Source organism: Aythya ferina (assembly GCF_964211825.1).
Source record: "Aythya ferina genome assembly, chromosome: 11".
Taxonomy (NCBI): domain Eukaryota; kingdom Metazoa; phylum Chordata; class Aves; order Anseriformes; family Anatidae; genus Aythya; species Aythya ferina.
Window position 1 is genome coordinate 11917127 of NC_140307.1, and position 21623 is coordinate 11938749.

At 49.3% G+C, this 21623-nt stretch overlaps 1 long non-coding RNA gene across 1 annotated transcript in view; it reads left to right on the forward strand.

Annotated features, from left to right (window-relative positions):
- Window positions 1-21623, forward strand: part of LOC311442849 — a 98081-nt gene that overhangs the window by 52014 nt on the left and 24444 nt on the right. Inside the window, exon 8 of the long non-coding RNA XR_014696905.1 lies at window positions 21113-21226. This is a non-coding gene — a long non-coding RNA (uncharacterized lncRNA). The remainder of the gene's footprint in view (window positions 1-21112; window positions 21227-21623) is intronic.

The window sequence follows — 21623 nt, forward strand, 5'->3', positions numbered from 1 at the left end:
TCTTGGGGAAATGGGAACTACAGAGGTAAATATGGCTGGTCCTCAGTCCAGCCCAAAGCTAAGACCTTATACCAGCTTCAGAAGCAGTGAGGGAGGGTGGCCTCCCTGGTCTAAGAGAAGGTGGGCTGCGTGGGGCTGGTCCTCCCTCCTCTTAGCTTCATTGCTGGCCCAGAGCTCTTGTTTTGGAAGAGAAGGTGAAGAGCCAGTCCCCCTTCAGACCAGTAATGACTTCACACCCTGACTTTTTCCCCGCAAGCCTTTCCTCTTACACGCTAACAAGTCTGAGCCTACTTCATTGTGCCTTCAGTAATTGTGCTTTTAATTATGCTCTGTGTCTTTGACCATCTGTTGTGCTTTTTTCGGAATCTGTTTCAGTTCTGCCATCCCCTTTGAGATGAAGGGACCACGAGTGCACACACTATCCAAGGTGTGGATGAATCATAGATTTTTCCGTTCTGATCTTTTTTTTTCTTTCCAAATGATTCATACCAGTTGATCTGTTTCTTGATGGTTAAGCTGACATTTTCATGGTACCAACAGCTTTCTGTATGGGGAAAAACGAGGGCCTACAAAGAGAAGTGAAAATGATGTCCGTTGGACAGGAAAAGACAAGATTTTTTTGGAAACATTGCAGGAGTCTGAAGGGAGAGGGTACAGCACCTCCCAGCATGGAGCCCACTTGTGAGAGCGGCCAGCACACAGCTGCTGGTGTCAGGAAGATGCTGCAACTTGCTGACAGACATCACAGCAAGCACGGCAGACCTCTGCTTTGAGCAAGAGTCCAAGGGAGAGGAAATTCAAGTCAGGAGAGGGAGCTTGAAAGGCTTCAGCTTGAACAGAGGAAGAGAAGCAAAATGAAAGGTTAATGAGCCAGAGAGCTTGTTAGGAAGATGGAGCAACTGCAAGCTTGGGCTTGAGAGCTGAGGTAGCTGCAGAGAAGGCAGAGCTTTCGCTGGGTGAGAGGAACACGGCTGGACCAGAGGGCTGAAGACTGCAGAGTGGCTGGAGCTGGAGGAAAACCAGAAGGTGACACTTGCAAAGTTTAGGATAAGGGAATGAAACTATGGTCTGAGGCAACTGTTTGAGTGCTTCTAACACCTTTTTAGTGTGTATGAGGCATATTTTCCCTTCACAGGGAGAGCACAAGTGCACATGGCTTCCTCTTTATCATGTCAGCACTAGCTCTGGCTTCTTTCTGTGGGTGTGCAGGGGTGTTCTCGCCTGTCCTCTGCTGTCAGTGCAATACTGTGCTATCTCAGGCTCTGATACAGGAATATCTTGTTCTCAGCAGGATGCCCTCTTTGTACTCTTTTCCAGCCAGAGCAACCCTCAGTAACCTTAGAGAAGTCTTATACCAGGATCATCCATTGACCTCTGGCAGCTGCTCCTCATCTTGTCTTCTGAGCGTCCCTTACCTTCGACTGCCTTGATGTGATTTCCTCATGCCCTTGCTGACCTCCCTCTGCCCCCTGGGTCTGACAACGTGGTTGTAGACATCACCCATCATCACTGCTCCCTACACGAGCAATGAGAGCCACCTGATCTTCTGCTGGCTGTCTCCTTTCCAGCTCTCTGAGGCCTTTCACCTCCAGCTTCCAACCACGGGAAGGAGTCATGGTATTTGGCCTCACAATTATCAGCCCAGCAAAGCTGTCCCTTCCTGACCCCTCCAGACAGGATGTCCTGATGCCCATTTCATGCCCATGTCCTGTTTTAGCGGGGTTTTCTTGCTCTTTTGGCAGAGATGAGCTGCCAGGAGTCTCCAGGAGTGCTGCCAGCTATACACTGTGCAAGACCTGTCTCTGTTATCCTTCTGCTCTGGCTGTTTTCTTATGCATGGAGGATGGTGAACAGAGATAGCTCACCAAATTACCTGAGGGGCTTTCTCTCTTATTCCAGCATTCTGCAGGCAGGTTTCTTTCCAATACATTCCCGTACCTGCAGGGTTAGGTGCTAAGCATCAGTCATGTGAGAGGACTGTAAATGAGGTTCCTTCAAAAACTAGTTCTGTTTTGCTTTAGGCCATAATGGGAAAACTGCTGTGTTTCCATTAAATCCCCTTTGTATCAATCTGGAGAGCTCGGCTGTGGGTGAGAGGTGCTGGGATCCCAATAGGCTACTAATTAATTACCAACCCCACATTCTTTATTGGCAATGCGGGGGCCTTCCGGCATCGCCTCCTGATAGTTAATTAGGGTGGAAGCCAAGCAGAGGCTCCGTTTCAGTGGTGATCAGTTAACGTTCCCTCTGGCTTTATCCCTTGCAGACATGCCTTGGCACTGGGAGGGGAAGCCAAGGCTGAGCATATGGCTTATTGCGGTGCTTTGACCTTCCCAGGGTGCCAGCGATCTGGGGCAAAGCCAAGCGGCTGGATTTCCATCAAGTGCTGCTCCAAAGCCTACCTGATGCCATGGAAAGCCTCCGTGCCATTTCTGGGAAAACAAACCCACGGGGAAAGCACCAGCAGTTGCTGCTCTCTCATGTTATTCCTTACTGTACGATATGGGCAGCTAAAAATGCCTTCTGGTGGTGCAGGAGGAGGAGGAGGAAGCCGACAAAATCTCCTTGATAGGGCTCAGTGCTTACAGGTGGAAACGAGGAGCATAGCTCCATGGATACTTCCTGATGGGCACCTGCTGCTGCCCCTTCCATGGCTCTGTGAACCCAGGGCACCATCAGATAACGGACTGGGAGGCCTGAGGGCACGCTTCTACAACCCCACACGCAGTCTGTTGGGATCCTGTCATCAAAGGACAAAGCACATTTGGGATGGGTTCAGAAACGCTCCAGCCATTCCGAGTGTGAAATCTGCAGCTGGCCGGCCTGGAAGAGACTTTGGATAAGCAAAATATAACTGCTCGCGGTGGCCTGCCAAGATCTGGGTGGGAAAAGAATCCTTTGAAGAGGATTTTCCGTCATCTCCCAAGGACTCCCCAGCTGCTGAGCCTTTCTTGTTGCGGTGGCCTCGTGTCTGGGATTTGCTTTCCTCAAGACCTTGAAGCCCATTCCCCTCCCCGATTTCTTGCAGAGTTCGCTGCAGCCTGTCTCCGGTAATGCAGCTGTTCTCTCCTTCGCTGGAATCTGCTTTGAACAGAAACGATTTCTACTTTATTTTCCTTTTGCTGTGCAGCGACCTAATTAGTTAACTCTATATTGCAGCCTCTTCCTACAGCACTTGCCAAAGAGCTCATCAAAGCCTCCCTGCCCCGGCGCTGGGGGAGGTGGATTATTAGTCCCTCTGTGCTCAGCCTTGGAGGAGATGTTTCCTTCTCTTGTGGACTAGCGACTCTTTAGCCTCGCCATTTGAGATCAAAACCACAGACAGCTGGGAGCGCGCTGGAGTAACGTGCACTCAAAGGCAGCGCTTTGTTTCCTTGAAGTGCCTATCAGCTGCGCCTCTGATGTGCTGAAGACAGGCTGGCTTCACCCCGCTGAGGAGAGCAGCCTGCCTGGGAAGTAGCTGTGGTCGCTGGTGACACGGGGCCTTGTCCTGGCATCCTCGGGGCACCCTCCTTCCCTCCTTGCTCCTGTGCTCCCCAGCACGCGCTGCTCTCAGCCTGGCTGATGGCCTCTGCTGGGTCATCTCTGCCTGTGCCAGCCAGCACGAGGGCAGCTCACAGTGTTTCCTGGGCATGCTTGTGCCTAGCACAAGTCTCAGCCTTGACCAAGGACTGATGTCTTTAAGGGGGATAGGCCCCAAAAGGAAAAGGCTTCAGCAGCTGAGGTGGGTTTGTTACTTCGGAAACTCCCTGGGCTGTGAGCCCCCCTCCTGGGAGGTGTCGGCACCGTGAGCTGGGATGTGCTGGGCCAGCAGAGGCTGAGCACGTGCCGTGGTGTGATAACGCTGATCTGGTGGCTTGTGCTTATAGCTCGGTGTCTGGGTGATGGCAGCGAGTGTTTCCATAGAGAAACGGCACAGATCCGAGATTCCTCCAGGCCCTTGAGGCTGCACTGGAATATCACAGTCTTAATTCGTGCCGTAACTGGATCCACTTGGTCTTGGGATGATGAGAGGAATATCTGGTCTTCTCCTGCCTTGACAAAACAAGGCTCTAAAATTGCCATGTTTCTCTTCTTTATACAGATACCAAGTGCCAAAGGCAGATGTAGACAAAATATATCAATGCTGGCTGTGATTTCCCAAATATGTGATGTCCTAGAGATGCAGTAGTGTGCTGGGCAGGAGGGGATACGTGAGCGAGCAAGAGAGCCTGGTTAAATACCCCAGTCCTGCACTCAGGTTTCACATGCGTGTGCCTGAGCTGCATGCAGAAAACAGCTGCACAGGCCTGACTTTGCCAGTGTCCAGGGCTGCACACAACGCTGTAAAACTGGAAGGGGAAGCAGGGGCAGGATTTCCAGTGGTGAGTCAGGAGAAGGAGCCAGAAATGGAGTAGGAAATGCTGGAGGGGCAGTGGTCAAAGTCAAGGGAGCCAGACCTGACTTGTGCTCGTAGAGGCATCCCAGTCATTCCTTACATGAACAGCTCTGCCCACAACCACTTGTTCCCCCAACAACACCATCCCGGGACCTGCAGGGATGTCCTCCCCTGCCCCAAAGCTCAGGTACCGCTGCAGTGCTTGGGCAGGTGCAGGGCTCGCGGGGCTGTGTGCACGCGGCTGCTGGTGCCAGCATGTACTTCTGCTCCTGGGCAGCAGCTGGTGAATCCATTGGCTCAGCAGGTATGTTCGTGCTTTCTCAGGAGGGATTGGCTTTTCAGAAGAGAGAAGAAAGAGAACAGAGGAAAAACTGGAAAGGGGAGCAGGAGGAAATAAAAGGAAATGGGAGACAGAGGGAAAAGGCAGCAAATGGCTGGAAGAATTAGAGATGGAGTGTAGAAAGGACTGCGTGTCCCCAGTTGCTTTGAGCACTCAGCAGATCCTGTGGTGTGTCTGCTTTATTACTGACAGAGTTCTCCCTTCTGTCGGCTTGTTTCCTAATTGCTGGTCTTGTAAACTGCTTGATTTATGGCTCTGTTCATCGGTTCTGGCCCTCGGGTATAACATGCTTTTCCTTCCAGGCTGGGAAGTGAATAACGAATTAACAGCCCGCCTTAGGTTCAATAAGAAGCTGAGCATTCAGGGATCTTTATTGTGATGCACGTGCCAAATCTAACTGCTTAATTTTTTACTTCTCATTCACGGAGGCTATTTAACAGCTCCTTCCCCAGGGCAGCAGCTGCATTGTGGATGCTTGGTGCCTTTGAAGTGTCCCACAAGAGAAGCCACCAAGGAATGGATTCGCAGTTGGTTTGCACAGAGAACTCAATCTGTTTCCTTGCAGCTTGTTCTGAAGCTGACATTGTGTGCCATACATGCTTGTCTCGGACAAACTTCCTTTCAGTACAGCTGAGGGATGAAGATCAAGGCAGAGAACAAACGGCCCCGCTGAGCTGGAGCTGTGACCCCCCGGTGTGCGAGCAGCCATCATGCCAACCCCTGGCTGTCATCCCCGTGTTGAGAGGTTTGTCCTAGACAAACCCTGGAGTAGGTTCCCTTGAGTCAGTGCAACTTTAATCTTCTGTTGAGTGAACCAAGTTCCTGTGCCTGCGCAGTCCTTGGTGCCCATCCTGTGCCTTCCGCTCAGCTCTGATCCACGCGGCTGCGTCGTCGCACCACGATGCACCGGGGTTACAGAACAGAACATCGTGGCCTTGCCGTGATAAGGTTTGTCCACCCCTGGAGGATCGTGGGGATGGGAGCTCCCCTGGGTTCAGAGCATGTGGCTCTGCTCCTTAACCAGGTCCCAGGGCCAGGAAGTAACGTGGTGTTCGTACAACACCTCTGCAGCACCACAGGCACACTGCAGCGGAGACCTGTGCACCTGGCAGCGTGGCAGAGGCTTCATGAGAAGAAAATGTGTGAAACAAAACCTTGTGAAGGAGGAAGGCTCGTGCACGGAATGGAGGGGCTACTGTCGAAGTGTGGGAGCTGTTCTGTGAGCATAACGCCCTGCAAGGGCTACCTCAGGACTTGCAGGCCTCAAGCAGATAAAGTTTAAGCTGACAGGTCCCCTCAGGACTTAGCAGCTTTCTGCCTTCCTGCCCTTGATCAGCCTGTTAGGATGCTGTTGCTGTCTGTGAGCTGCTTCGTGACTGCAGGTAAATCTCATCAGCCTGAAAGTGGGGGTCAAGAGAATAGCTTTGTGCCCTCTGCACGCTGCTGTAGGAACAGGGGCTCAACTCGGCATCACAAGAGGCCAGGAGTAAAGGGCAGAGAGCTCAGAGAGTCATGTGGAGCATTAACAGGAAGGCCTACAGCCCCTCAGGTGCTGTACAAGCCATTAGAGGGAAAGTTGTAATGCATCTGCTCAGTCCTGATCCAGTCCTCACGTGTCTGCAGGAGCTCAGCATGCGGGAGCTCTGCTGGATGGAGCATTTTCTCTTCTGAAGGTCTTGTGGAAGCAGGAGAGAGTTGCTCATGTCTGTTTTTTCTCCTAGGGCACATGCAGTAAAGCAAAGCAGAAATAAACCACACAGTCCAGCACTTCTTTCCTAGGAGCATTAGCAGTACAGCTTGGTTAGATTGTCGTGGCCATCCCGCGTGCTTTGTCTCTTGCTTTTCCTTCCCCTGCTGAGTCTGCAGGTCCATGCCCACACACCTGAGGATCACTGGGCCAGTGTCTTTGGGCACCGTGTGCTGGAGGTATCTGACTGGGCCAAGCCCATCACCGTGGTGCATCTGTCCCGGGCAGCCTGACAGCACCGTGCTGTGTTCCTCACCGTCTCACGAGGCTCAGGAACCTGTCCGTCCCGTGGAGCACACTGGGCCCCCACCTGTGCGTGTGCCATATCCAACAGGATCCCTGAGGTGACTGTAGTTTTGATTAAACTCCACAAGGCCACCCCCGGCTGCCTCCTTCCAAATAACCTCACAGGCCTGTCAGGAGGCGGCAGGATCCGGAGATGGGGTGGCAGCGCTCCTCACGGGCATGAGCAGCTGCTCACCGTGGCTGTCGTCAGCTGCTTCCTCCTGCCAAGGAGTCCAGGATCCAAGAGCACTCGGAGAGGAGACCAAGAACCCCTCTTGCTTGCAGTTCACACATTCTATCAGCAAGAATTAACTACTAATTGCTAAATAAGCTGAATATATGCTCAAAGTCCAGGTGTTATCGCTTACTGATAAAAAGGCTTCAAACTGCCTTTGGGTCTGTGTTAGAGCGTGCTCGCTGCCATGCAGAGTATTGGTCCTGTTTCCTAACCTGCGTGACAGGCAAGATGGTTCAGATACAATAACTGCAGGAGGTTCAAGGTCCTGGCCATATCTTGCATCTGGCTGATCAGCCGTCCGAGGCTGCATGCCAGCAAGCAGAGATCAAAGGAGCAGAAGTGTGGGATCCGTGCTCGGGGTGGGTAGAGTTGATGCCTGCACCCTTCTTCCCCTCTGGTGCAAAGGTTGGGGCAGTTTCTAAGCCTGGGACCGAGGCATTTCCTTTCTGGATGCTGCTGTGGGTGGCATCATGGCACAGACAGCTTCTCTGTGGACATGTTCCTCCTGCTCACACCGCACGTGGGGCTTTAAATGGGGTCAGAGTGAAATATTTCTCTTTAAACTCTATATTCACATGGCAAGATCCTCTCTGTCACCTCTGACCCGCTCCCGCCTGGCTGCTGGTATGGATCTAAGTGCTACAGCATTCAATCACCTTCCAGACAATTGAGCAGGAGCTGTTCCAAACGCCGGCGCTTTCCCGCTCCCCTGCCCCAGAGTAGGAATTACCTCGAGCAGGTCGTAGCGGTGTGTGCAATAATGACTGTAGCAGTGAGCCTCGTTCCCGTTGCCTGGATGCAGGTAAAAGAAACTGCTAGGAGAAAGGGGAAATTTTGTAGCTGAAGATGTGATCAGATGAGCGTTTGATCCATCTTTAGACCCCTTTTTAACTAAAGTTCCTGTATTTCAGCTAAAGCTAATGCCCCTCTGCTGTCAGGTCCCTTCCTGCAGCGCAGGCAGTAGCTGTTCGTGCCTCTGTTCTGCGCAGCACAAAGTAAAAGAGGCTTGTGTGCAAACCCTGCTGGCACGCTCTTCGTGCTCTGAACACGATGAGGTCGGGGACCTGACCTTTTGCAGGAGGTGGCCTCAACGTGCGTGTCCTGAGGTCGCAGAAGGCAGCCCCGTGCTGCTCCCAGCCCCACTTCTGTCCTCCCAGCCATGTAGCAGCCACGGAGGGATGGAGCTGGGTTTTGGGGGGTGAGCCCAGGGGCTCCTGCATAAACCACTGGAAGAGTTTTGAGTTTTAGGTCATAGATTGAGCTAAAAATTGCAACCAGGAGAGTGCAGTAGACAGCAAAGGCTTGTGGAGCTCGTGCCGGCCAGGTGAGGAGGCACTCTTGTAGCCGAGTGCCATAACAAAGGGCTGGGGTCAGAGCTCTGGGGCTGATCCGTGCCCCTAACACAGCGAGCAGGCTGCACACATCATTTGGGTGGCTGCTGGGCACCGAAGACCTGGGAGCTGGGTCGATGGAGCTGGTTCTTGCCCAGGCACTGCTGGCATTGCTTGCCCAGGCTCTCCCTCCCTTAGGTTCATGCTGAGTCTCGTGGCTCACCCCAGAACATCCATCCCTCACAGCAGGGCACGGAGGCAGAAGCAAAGCATCGGTGCACACTTAAAGCATGGGAAACAGCAGCCCTTTCTGGCAGAGCTGGCTTGGGGAGCGTTCACAAGCAGATCACCACGGCGGGTCTGAGCAGGGCTGCTCTCAGGGGTGGGATGGTGACAAGGCGTGAGCAGCAGGCTCGGCTCGAGCTGGCGCAGCTGCAGCTGAGCTGGGAGTTTTCTGCTCACTTGCCCCGCCGTGCACTCTTCCCTTGGCATCAGCTTGGAGCCTGCATCCCTTCTCCCTACCCACAGGACTGATTGCAAGCTGGAGGGAGAATCTGGTGGCAGCCCCCACAAGCAGCTGGGTGTTTTCCAGATCTCTCCTACTCTCTGTTGCAGCTCTCAACTTGCTTGGAGTCAAGGACACACATTAACTCCCTGTCTGTCTTTCTCTCCCCCACGCAGCGCATTAGCTATGCTGTCTGACAAAGATGTGCTCTGCTTAGTGAGCGCAGGTTACCTGCAGGGTGACAGGAGCCTTCCCTGGCCTTTGTGGTGAGAGAAATATTCATCTGCTTTTGGTTTGTAGAGCTGGTGGGGGACGCTGCACAGCTGAGCATCGTGCCTCTAGATCCTTGGATCACCCCTGCTGCTGGGAAGGGAGAGCTCCCCTCGCTTTCCACGTGCTCTGCATGGATCGCTTGCGCTCTCCTCTCTTTCCAGCTGGACCACAAAGAAAGTTGAAAATGTGAAGACCTGTAAACCGTAGTTGCCCCTTCTCTCTGGCAGCCCAGGTTCCTGCTTTTTTAGAACCAAGGCTCAGCCACTGAAGACAACCAACCCAGCAGTGGGGTTTTTGCTTGCACAGAAGCAAACGCAAAAGCTGTTTGAGCCCAGGGTGAGACCAGAGCTCGAGGCTGCCGAGAGCTCTCTGTGCAGAGGGACTCTTCGGACCATGCCGCCTCTTCTTCCCAGTCTGCAAGGAGACACTGGGCAGGGAGTGATCCTTAATGATCCCTTTGCCCTGGCTGCAGCACCAGGTTGCCAAGTACGTCCCCATGAGCGCACTGCCCCGAGGAAGGCAGAGCCCTGCGGGCTGTACAAGGCAAGGAGACGCTGCCCTCCCCGATGGGCAGCGCTGGCGTGGAGATGTCAGGTTCTGGCAAGGCAGGCACGGGGAAAGGGAGGCGACTTTTTCCTCTTGGTTGCTTTGTTCCTTGTTTAGGTAGCGGGTGAAAGAAAGCCTTTGCCGCCTGGGTTAAGGAAATTATTGTTTAGCTGAGAGCTTATGTGTTCTTTTGGGGAAGAAGATTGTGTTTGCCTTTGGCAGGGAGGGGTTATTGTGTAATGGCAGTTCATTTTAATTAGTTGCTTTTCTTTACCTTGGCTTTGTTTAACTAGAGGAGGAATTTCTGAAAGGAGACTTTTTAAAAGAGAGGGAGAAAAACAACAAAACAAAGCCCAGATTTGCCTGGGATTTAGGATCTGTGCTTCCAGCTTGTCCCCGGTGTGTACCCATTTACCAAGAAAAGCTTTTCCCAGAGAGGCAGAGGAGGTGCCTCATCTCTTTCTCTCTCTTGCTACACTCTACATTCACTTTAGGGAACGAACAAGGGAAGTGTCTGTATCTCCGTGGTGGGATTAATGGCAATATGGAGATGAGCTGAATGTATAATGGCCAATTTTCCTAGAAGAAGGGGCTTGTACCAGCAGCAGTTTAGCCCGTATGTCTGTGAGGGCTGTAGCATTTTCTTTTTTATGAAAGCACCAAATAATCTTTCAGTTCTTCTGGGATGTGTCGTGTAACTGGTGCTGCTGTGAGGGTGTTCAGGCTCCTGGTTACTTGACTTTTGTGAGAACTGGACATTAAATGGGAGGTTAGTCTGGGACAGAGGATCTTCCCCTCTCTTCCCTTCACATCCATCCTCTTTAACACACTTTTTTTTTTTTTCTTGCAGTCTCATGGCAAGGGAGCAGGAGCAGGATTCCCCTCCTTGTCCCCTGGCCCTGTCTCCAGGTGCAGCTGTCCATGAGGCTGGGGCAGCGCTGGGGGCAGCGGCTCCCCCCAACATCACCACCGCATCCTTCCCTCTGAGCTGGGAGGTGACAGTCGCGACAACAGCCTGGGGACAGGGACAAGCAGCTGGGCTTTGGCAAGTGGCAGGGCAGGGCAGGGATTGCTTTCATGCAGGCCATAAGGAAAGGAGCTCTCCCAGTACAAAGGGAGTTAAAAATGTCTCCATTAAAGTGCTCCCAGCAGCCCAGAGCTCTCCAGCCCATACCTCTGGGCTTGCAGGCAGCCTGTTGCCCTCGGCGCAGAGCTCGGTGCCTTCTGTCCCCCCTATTCTCTCCGAGGGCACCTCCCTGCTGCTCGGGTCTGAGTGAGCCTGGGGTCACTCCCACCTCAGGCCTCTTTTCCCTTCCCTTTCCAGCTCCTTAAACAACAGAGGTGCTGGGGGAATTTATACCTCTGCCTGGTAACAAGACAGATCAGTGAGACGCTGTCACGGTTTTGTGAGGGCTCCATAGATTTTTATGGCTTTTCAGTCCTTGGGTTCCCAACCTTCCTTTGGCTTGTAAATTGCCCACAAAATGCAGACACAGCTCCTATTCTGTGAGTTCCTTTGATGATTTTATTTATATCTCTTGCTTTGTCTTGTCTTTTATTACAGGGAGACTGCAATTAATTATTATCCCATCAGCTTCTATTTAGGCTGACAGTACAATGCAACACACAGTGTCCAACCTTCCCCTGCCTCTGTGTGCACAAGCGGGCAGCTATTCTGGAGAAGAACAAAGGCGCTGGCAGTTTCAGAAAGGGACATGCTGCTAAGGGGCAGCTTAAGGGAGTTCAATAGCACCAGCAGAGCAGAGTTGTGACCAGGCGTCCCGATTTAGTTGTGATGCTCCTGATTTTATCTTCTCATCCTAAGATTGTCCCTCACTGAGCAAGTGTAGGCTCATGATGGTAATTTCAGGACCCCTTTCCTGTCCAGCCTTTGACACTGGATTCTGTACGGGGAATATCAGTTTTCTCTCCTGGCTGTTCCGCCACTAGAAAACCTGCAAAGCTGTTTTCACTCTTTCCTTTTTCTTCGGGTCTTGCAAAAGGGTTTATTTGTCCTACAAGCCCATGGATGGCATGACACTTGCTGAGCAGTGCTGGCGATGAGCTAAAGATGTTTTGACAAGATTCAGTGAGAGGTGAGTGGAAGCTGCTGTTAAACCAAATGTTTGTTCACTTCACTCCTTCTTATTTCTCTCACTGTCTCATTTGTTCATTTACACCTGGTCTTGGCGGTTTTTGGTAGTGTAGCTCTGACTCTGACCTCCTCAGACCAGCAAATGACAATGAAGCAAAGCCTCTGTGCCAACATTCTGGTGGAAAGGTCAATGTAGTGCTTCTACAGTGGTGTCCTCTCCGCTTCTCCCCAGCAGAGCCCACTCCCAGATCCTTTAGAGGAAGCTGCAAGATAACCCCCATGTGGGCTGTGGTGCCGTAAGTTCAGAGAGACGTTTCTCACTCCTGTCCTCCACAAATGACATGTGCTCACTAGCCCACGCTGCTACCAGCAATTAGCTGGTGTAAGGTTTGGAGTCCAAGCTCATGTAGCTGTGGGGCTCCGTGGGAAACGAAGGGCATGTCTGGGCGGGGAGGCCAGGCAGACTGAGCTGGCTCTGCCATTGCTAACGCCAGAATGGAAGTGCCGGGAACTGCGGGGCTGAGATGCTGACTTGGCTCAAGCTTAGGACTGTCTGCGTTCACCCCACTTAATTAGCCTTCCTGAGAGAGCACATTCTCTCTGCTCAGGTGTGCTGATCTGCTCCTGAAAGCGAGCGTGGATGATCTTGCAACCCTGGTCTGTGTTGTGAGAACTTAGCTCGGCTCTGCATTGCTTCAGGTCTCTTTCTCCCATGCTTAGAAGATGAAGCCAAAGGTAAGAGCAGTAACTCTGTGACTGATTCCACATCACCCATTTAGAAACCTTGACCAGGTGGTCAGGTGAGCTGTTCTTCCCTCCTCCACCCCAGCTGCATCCCAGATACAGTCCTACTGACTGTGATTACTGTAATAAAATTGCAACTAAACCCTGTCAGCTCTGAAGCAGGAACGATGAGGGTTGGTCTTTACATCAGACATGTAATTACCTGTCTACAAAACCATGAAAATGTGCAAGGGAAAAAAGAGGGAAAAGCAAGATCTCTGTCAAATGAGAGAAAACCTATCATTTCCCCCTTTTTTTCTGTTTTGTTTTTGTTGTCCTCCATTCACAGTAATACATAGCTGGGCTTAATCCAGCTAGGAACCTGCTCAGAGGTCACACTGCCTGGTAAGCTACCTTGTGGCTGCTGGCCTTCCAGCCTGCTCAGAACATAGGGCTTCTTCTTTGAAAATCCTGGAGAAACTCAAGTTTGCAAGATTTTAGAATCAGAAAAATCCATTTCCTGCATAAGATCTTTTTTATGGTAAATGAATACTGAACTGCAATCAGAATGCCACTACTGTTTGCTAAATGCAAGTTGCTTAAATAGTTCATTTTTTGTACTAATTATACAGTACGTGGTTAGCTTCAATGATCACATGTAATTAAAGGGGAACGGTTTCTGCAGCATTGTCATGACTTTGACAGTGCTGATCGAGAAGAGGCCAATATTTCCTGGTAGCCTACAGATTATGTGCTAATTAGGGGGTTTACATGGAGCAGCATGTGTATCCTGTGCTTGGAGCCAGACCCTGAACATGCGCAGGATCTGCTGATTTCCTGGAGGTCCTTAGCTTTGACTAAGGTCCCAAGTTATCAAAGCTTCTGCTTAATTTTAAATATGTGCTTAAAACCGTTTGAAGTCAATGGTGCTTAAGTATGTGCTTCAGCTTTAGTCACACACTTGAGAATTTTGCCGAATCGAGGCCGCTGGCAAGTTAGGGATAAAGCCTGGCTGGCACCTGTTCTTCCCCAAGGACACATCTTATCCACTCGATTAACCGATCCAACAGAGCAGGCTTCGAGCACCCCGGTGATTGTCACGGTTAACTTTATTTCATTTAAAACACAATAAGCAAATCCCTAAGAGTTTGAAAAGTTTTATTTTATTTTATTTTATTTTCCCTAGAAACTAAATTAGAGTATATGTAGGGGGAAAAAATGTCATCTCTGGCCATATTATTTTACCGTGCTAAACAGTGGGGGAAGCCTTACAGAGGGTTGCTGTATGGTGGAAAAGGGTTGGTTTCCTGTGCTTGCTTTAATGCCTGGACCTTTGTTCTACCTCTTAGCTGTGACCATTTAGTAACCACTTGACTCACTTTGCCCTCAGCAGGATGTTGCATGTAGCTTCCCTGTGTTGAAGAACAGTCGAAATTAAAAGTATAATTTAATGATTCAGTTGGTAACAGACAGATTTCCTGATAGCCTGCCTGTGGAGTGGACCTTTGTAAGCACCCTTCTGTCCAGGAGCACTTCCTTAGACAAAATCTAGCTTGGAGGCAGGACGCAGTAAATTCCCAAGTCATCACGTCTGCAGTCTTTAAATCCTGTGTGTTGAATCTCTACTGAATACTCAGCCAACAGCAAACTGAAAGAAAACTCTTTTAATGCAGAGTGGTTTGTACCTTTACTAGGGAAGCAGATTTAGGTATCTTTGGATGGAGGGTCCTGGGAAATACCTGAGTTGGTCTCTTCTCGGAGTTCGGGATTTAAACATACAAAGCAGACTCGAGGTGGAGAGGAGGCTGGCTCCCAGAGAAAGGTGACGTGCCTGAAGGAGGCACAAGGGGCCACTAGCACAGCTGGAATTACACCCCTGACCCCTGTGCAGTGCCTGTGCACTGCAACAGCAGAAATCCTTGCGGGCTTTGCTCGTTGTGGTTTGACAACTGCATTCAGATGTGGAGGAAATTATTATCTGCAAGCTGTTGTGATGGGTAAAGAAAGTGTAAGAAGCAATTTTGTGTACCCAGAAGAACTGAGAAAGCCTCCTGAGCTTCCCTGCAGCTCAGGAGAAGGAGGTGCCTGGGGGAGGCAGGCAGCTGAGGCCATGGGCTGGGGCAGAAAAAGAAGAAAAAGAAAAGAAAAAAAGAAAAAGAAGAGGAAGCGTGTTGTGGCTGAATGTGTCGGTGGAGTTTATTTCTCTGGACTTCAGCCCTGTTCCTGCAAGGAAATGTTTCCTACCAAAAACCCAAGCAATTCCCTTGAAAGCCCTGTTTCGGCAGACAGAGATCTCTCAACATGATTGCAGTGTCCAGCTACAGGTCCCAGCCAGACAGTGGAGCAAGGGAAGTGGAGGTTTCAGTTTGAGAGAAAATTCTCTGTTGCCCTGGGGAAAGAGCAACAGGTCTTTCTGCTTGGTCTACAAAAACAGATTAATTGGACCTGACTCTCCTGTTAGGCAGGGATAGGATAAGAAATGATGGATTTGAATTGTGTAGGTTACGTGTCAGGAAGGTCTTCCTGCAGTGAGGATAGTTTATGGAAAAGCCTTTTTTTTTTTTTTTTTTTTTTTTATAAATAGTTTTGTTTGGTGTAGAAGGCGATGCAGTGGTTGGGAGCTACCGAGGTAGACCTTACTGGTGCTCCTGCTTCATCAGAGTCTGTAGAAAATCAGATCAGATGAAATCCTATTTTGAGTGTCTCTTACCAGGCTTGATTCTTTCTGCTGAGGCTCTCTGTGGAAGAAGTCAAGTGTCCTTGAGTATAGCAGCCCTCTCTGGGGAGACGATTCTTTTGTACTTCCAGTTGTAACTGTACTGTCTGGCTCTCTGAATCTGGCCCATTCCCAAAATGATGCAAAAATGTGTACGCTCCACCCCAGCAGAATTACTAACAGGAGGCAAAGATTCAAGAAGAACATTGTTCTTAGGAAAGCCTTTTGGTAGCCTTCATTTACAGCTAGTTTGTAGCTGTTTTTTTTTTAAAAAGAATAAATGTACTGTGATGGGAGTGAGTCAGCATGGATATATTGCAGGTAAATCATGTCAGACTAATTTGATCGCTTATGCTAATGAAATAACTATCAGTCTAGATAGCATAAATCTATCTGGTTTTCCAGAAGGTTTTAACAAAATTTTGCATGATGGATTATGGTACAACCCCCCTAAATGTAGGTTAAAATAATCCATTACTGAAAAGGATAAAATACTGGCAGGAAGGCAGAGCCGCAGCTTGGAGTGAAAGGTGGGTGTCAATGGGGAGGTGGCAGAGGCATTGAGTCCTGCAAGATCTTCTGCTGCAGTGTCTTAATATTTTTACTAAAGATGAATGCAACACCACAACAAGTAGGATCATTAAATTTCAGACGACACAAAGCTCAAGGGATCAGGCAAGCCTCAACGGTCTTTCTATTCAGAGAAATTGCTTTTTGGCAGTATTATCTTGCTAAATTATGCAAGTGGGCTGAAAATTGCAATGCAGTTTTGACTGGTCCAAGATCCTTCCGTGACAATTATGGTACCTTTGACAGAGAACTGGAGGTGTGACCTGGACTGCAGTCTTGTCAGTGGAGACGGGCAGTTTATATCACAAGGTCTGCTGGAGGTATGGGAGTGAGGAGTGACCGGCAGGAGGAGTGAGAGAGATTTTTCCTTCATTTCTGGATTTTTGAGCCCTTTATACACTCTTGGTGTAAACATTTGCACAGCAGCATTTTGATAGAAGGTTCTGTAACAAATAATACAGTTGATGGAACACATTATTGTCGTATATAAAATATATATTGGGTTTGGCCATGCTTTATTATAGTATATAAAATATGTATTCTGTTTGTAGCTGATGTAGCAATTATATCAGAGAATTTATATTGGTGTGTGAGCAAGGACTAACCTCAGCATGCAGCTGTTCCTGATTACCTGCAGATGAAGGAGGGGGAACTGGATAGGAACAAAACACTCCTGTTCTCATGCAGGCATGTTCACATGCTGAAGAGTTAACCAGAAAGAGATGCTACACTTCTAGTCCCTAGCCTGTTATAGCACACAGTGATGTGGAAATGTAGCTGTGCCTCTGTGTATGGTTAGCTCTAACAGTTTTATTCCTGTCACGGCCCTCATCTGAGCCACTGAACACCATGCTCGTCTGGGTCTCTGCTTTTAGGTGCTCTTCGTTACACGATATCTCAGCAGCACCGTGCCAGTCCGGGCAAGAAAGGCGCTTCCTGCGCTTCAGCCTGCTGCATCGCTCCCACCGAGCGTGAGACAGCTGAGCTGTCCAGCAGACAATGCTCAGGGCTTTCCAGCAGCTTTCTGACCAGTTTTTTGAGGGTAATGCGATGCCTCTGCTGCTCTGCTGATGGTGCTACTCACGCTCATCTTCCTGCCACTCTGTGGAAAAAAAGTTCAGTCTTTGGAAGACGTACGATAAGCAGTGGCTCATTTGTTGCATGGGGTTCTGAGGAAGGGAAGAGTGAAAATACAGGAGAGTGGTTTTTCCCCTATTTCAGTCTCTGATTTAAATCAGCTTCTGAGGCAGCATTCATTTCTGGGAGAAGAGTGATGGTTTTGGATTGAGATTCCTGCAGTAGGACCAATCTTTTGGGGGTAGCCACCACCTGCATTTCTGAGCTGGTGTAGTTGTTAAAAGGTGACCAGTTACACTGACGGTACACCCAGGTGCCGTGTTCCTGATTTCTCTGCCACTGAGAAGCTGAGCCACAAATCTCCAGACATCTGTTATCATTAACAGAAGGGCAAAAATATTAAAATGTAAACCATAGAATAAATCTGTTGAATAAATCAAAGATAGAACTGAAGGAGAAATATGAAATCCCTGTGTAGCTGGCATAACTCATTCTCGCCGACAGTTCAAAATCAACCATAGCAGGAGAATTTAATGATACCATTGTTTAGTGAAATTAGACATGACACTAGCCAGTTACCTTTTATTTTGGTTGGTTAGGATTTGCTATTGTTTGACACTCATTAGAAATCACAGTAACCTGTTTTTAGGGCAGGCAAATTAAGATTCCCTCTCTCTGTACAAGATTACTCATCATACCACAGCTACATGGTAATTGGAAAATAAGTAGTGGATGAATACGCCTTACACAACCTGTCATCTGAGCACATCAGGTAACGTACCAGAGGTGATCCTGCAAAGAATTTGGTTGTACACACAACAGCTAAGAAAAAAACTAATGCAGGAGATTAACGCTACAATCACTTATCAGATGCAGAAATAATTATTAATCCTTAATGACGCCGGTAATTTCTTTATGGAAATTCACCTGCCCTTCTGTTTCCTTCAGTGCCTCCAGCGTGAGAACACTTGTTTTTCAACCTGAACCTCAGCCCTGGCTTTTCTGTAGTCTAGAAATTACTGTGAGTGGAGTTTAAGAAGCCCTAGGGTTCGCTGTGCCAAGCCAGACTTCCATGAAGACCTGTGAACTTGCTACGCTTGCAAGCAAACAGGGTGAGCTGCTAGCTCCAGGTGTGTTTATTGCCTTCTGTCTCCTGCCAGAGGAAACCTTGCTTAGCTAAACCATGTAGAGTGGGGGAAAAATTAAGGGGCCGTGTACTGCAAAGCATCATGAAGTCTTGCAGGAGATGAGCAAATGCAGGGAGAGGTTTAATAGCGGTTGTGCTGGCATTAGCAAGCAGCAAGGTGCAGTAAGAGCAGCTTTGGGGAGTGAAACATTTGGTGCCGGTCCACTACGTGCATTCTGGGTGATTCATTTGGGATAGTTCTAATCTGGCCCCGTGGCTTGGAATACCCAGTAGCACTGGGACATGTTAGGTGAGCTTCTGGAGCACGCTTTGCCATTTAGTTTTGGCTGAAAGAAATCCAGTTCTGCAGGGTGGACCAAAGTGCAGTAAGGTCATCTCAGAAGGGCTGCCCTAGTCCAAAATAAGACAAATGCCAATACAGCTGTAGAAGAGTCTTCAGGAAGCCAGTCAAACCAGCCTCCCATTCCTGGAAGTGTTTAAGGAAAGACGATCTGAACATGCACAGCCTGTTTTGTTGTTTTTATACCATGTTCACTCTGCAATGCTTTTGTTCTAGGGAAGCAATACTTTGCAATCAGGAAGTTGCTTGTTTTGTGATTAGCATTGCTGCTTCACCAGAGGGAAGGGACGGCACTGTCTGGACAGACTTCGGATCTGCTGAGAGCATTTGCTTCTGGTACTCCACCCAAGATCCAGTCTACAACTGGAAAAGTTGCCTGATTCCCACGGGTGACTTTGGATTTAGGAGCCAAGAGATGTGTGGGGCACCGTGTCAGGTGAGGCTGGTCCATAATGTAGTTCACCCAGTAGCTGTGACAAGAGTTTCCAGTCTCAGTTTGGCAGGAAGATGTGCAGGTAAGATTAGCATTATCAGTTTATTCTCTGCAATGCATTCATTTGTTTCAAACTGGAAAACACACTCCTTGCATCTCCGTGCTCAGCTCTACGTGTTGCCTGCATATTCAAACAGAAGATGAATTTTCACTTTTGATAGTTCAGCTTACAAAATGAAGAGAGAGAGGGAAGAAAGACCCTTCTGCATCAGTGTGATGATTGATCACTTTTTATTTTTGCTCAGATGCCAGGTCTAGATTTGAAATGGAAAAGCAATACACTGTTTCACACAGATACTTCAGGAGGGGGCCCTGAAGGAGGAATGCAGAGTGCTGTAAGACGGGGCTGGAGAGATCAGACAGGAACCAGGAGAACAAAAGCCGCCACTGTTAGAGATCTGGGAGCTGGTGCTGGATGAAGCGGGGCCTCCCGCTGTTTGCTGCTCACTGTTGCTGTGGCCAGGCTGGCATCGCTGTGCAAGGGGAAATGCAGGCGAAGAGCTAATCTATTGAAACAGAAGGACAGACTTAGCTTGAGAAGATGAGCATGCTGAGCTGGTTTCTGCTCTGTTACACCCTGAAACCTCACTGATATCTGTAGAGTTCCCCAGCTGTAACGAGGAGCGGACGGGGGTTCTTTGTGCATTTTCTCCAGAGCCAGACTGGTGAGGATTTGGTGAGGACTGGAGAAACTGATACTGAGATTTGCAGCTCTGCAGGAGGGAATCTGTGTTTGCTTAATTTGGGAAGAGACAGTCATATAACTTACAGTATGTAAAGCTTAAGCAGTGGAAGTGTCCCCCAGAGCACAGTGCAGAGTTCGAGGCAGCTAGGAAAAATCTTTCAGGCTGCCTGAGTCTTTCCACAATGCTTCCTCCAAGTAGTCACAGGGAAACGCCTGCTCCGAACAGCTTGAGCAAGAACTCGGCTCTGGGACCAGCTGGGCTTACGACAGCCTTGTTTTGTCTTACAGCCGGTGTAATTTCTCCCAGAAGGTGAATGAAAGCGTGGCTTCTGAAACACAGCTAATCCCATAATTTCACCTAGTTCCCTGGCAAATGCTTCCAGTACTGAATGGCCTCCGCTGCTGTTTGTGTCTTGTTTCAAGGTTAAATTTCTAATTTCCAGCTTTTGCCGTTGTCTTAGGAGAGGCACCGTGGTACCCCAAAGCCCTCTCCCACAATTGCCTTCCCCTATATCAGCGCCAGGAGCAGCAATGAGATCCCTTCTCAGTCACATCTTCGGTAAGCCAACAGGCCTGGGCTCCTTCGGAAGCACGCAGGACCCAGCTGCTGGCTCTTTTTGTGTTGCTTTGCCTGAATTGCTTCTGTGTTTTCTCTTTCTCCTTGAAGGGAAGAACACAGACTGGGCACAGCTTCCCAGCAGATTGTCACTGGTGCCACAAATGAGAAGGATCACCCCCTGCTGGGGTCTGTGATTGCCCTTTCTGAACACGGAGGGATCAGAGATGTCCCTTATGGCAGCTTGCACCGCAGCTGGGGCTAAAGCAGAGCTCTGAGATGTCCTCTAAGTCCTTTTCAAAGCAACTGCTTTCCGAGGCAGCGTTCTGTAAGCGTAACCTGCATTTCTGGTTTCAGATGCCTTACTTTGCATTTGACTTTTTAAATCATATTTCACTGGAGTGTGGCCAACTCCCAGTTGCTTCAGATCGCTGAGTATTGATAGTCCAGCCTTGCTTGTTGTTTCCCTACCGCTGGTCTTGTTGGCATCTGCAAACTTTGCCACAACAAGGATTTTTATAGCGTCATTTAGATCGTTGATAAAAATATCGAATAAAAAACGGTAATAGGAGTTTCACTCTTCTTTCACCCCAAATATTTTTGCCCAACATAATATTGCTGTGTGTTTATTGAATTGTGGCTATTGGAACAGCCAGTAAATATGCCTTTGAAGAATAGCCAGTTTCCAGAAATGCTTTCCACCTTAAATGTGTATTCCCAGTCCATTATGCCGACAAGTGAGGTTAAGGCTTGGGAAAACAGAAATGTTAAATGCAAAGGTGTGTGCGTCACTGCCTGGTGCCAGATTGTTTGCACAAGTGTAACCAGATCGTGCCCTGAGGTATCTAGGCAACTTGCCGGGTTTTAGATCAGCAATTAACTCTTCTTTGGCTTTCAGAGGTCCAGTAGAAGGTTTTCCCATGAAACCAACCCCAGTAATGCAGCTTTGCTTCCTGCCATCCTGGGGAGGAGGAAGGAGTGACAGCCATGCTGGCCCTTCTCCTTGGGGTTGTGCCCACCTTGTCAAACCGTGTTCATACACATTTTGAATGTTTCTTTTCCTGTAGAGAGGCCAGTGTGGAGCCAGTGACGGTTATCAACCTGGATCTTGGTGGGGAACAGGGCTGCTCTGATTGCTGTGGAGTGAGCTGGATCCACAAGCTTATCCAGAGCCAGGCGAGGTAGGTGCCAGTGTTCCCAGCAGTACAGGACCTGTTGAAGGCTGGCTCTGAAACTAAGGGAGTTTCAGGCTGTGTAAGAATTGTTAATGGGGAAAGCACTGACATGGCATAAAGATGCCCTTGTCTGAGCGCTTCAGGGTGTTCAGGACCTCTGGGGGATGCAGCCCAGGAGCTTGTTTAGATCCCAGGTTTCGAGGGTTTCAAACCAATGAATTTGTTTCTATCTCTTTTCACCTCCTAAACCAAATTCAAAGCAGCTACCACCTGACTGTGGGAGGTGTTGGCGTGGTAGGAGTTTGTACCTTCTGCAGAGCTTCCTGAGAGGGGTCACTGCTGCACGTGGGGACAAAGGCAGCTCTTCTGACAGGGGCTGTGTAGCAGAGCTCTTTACACAAAT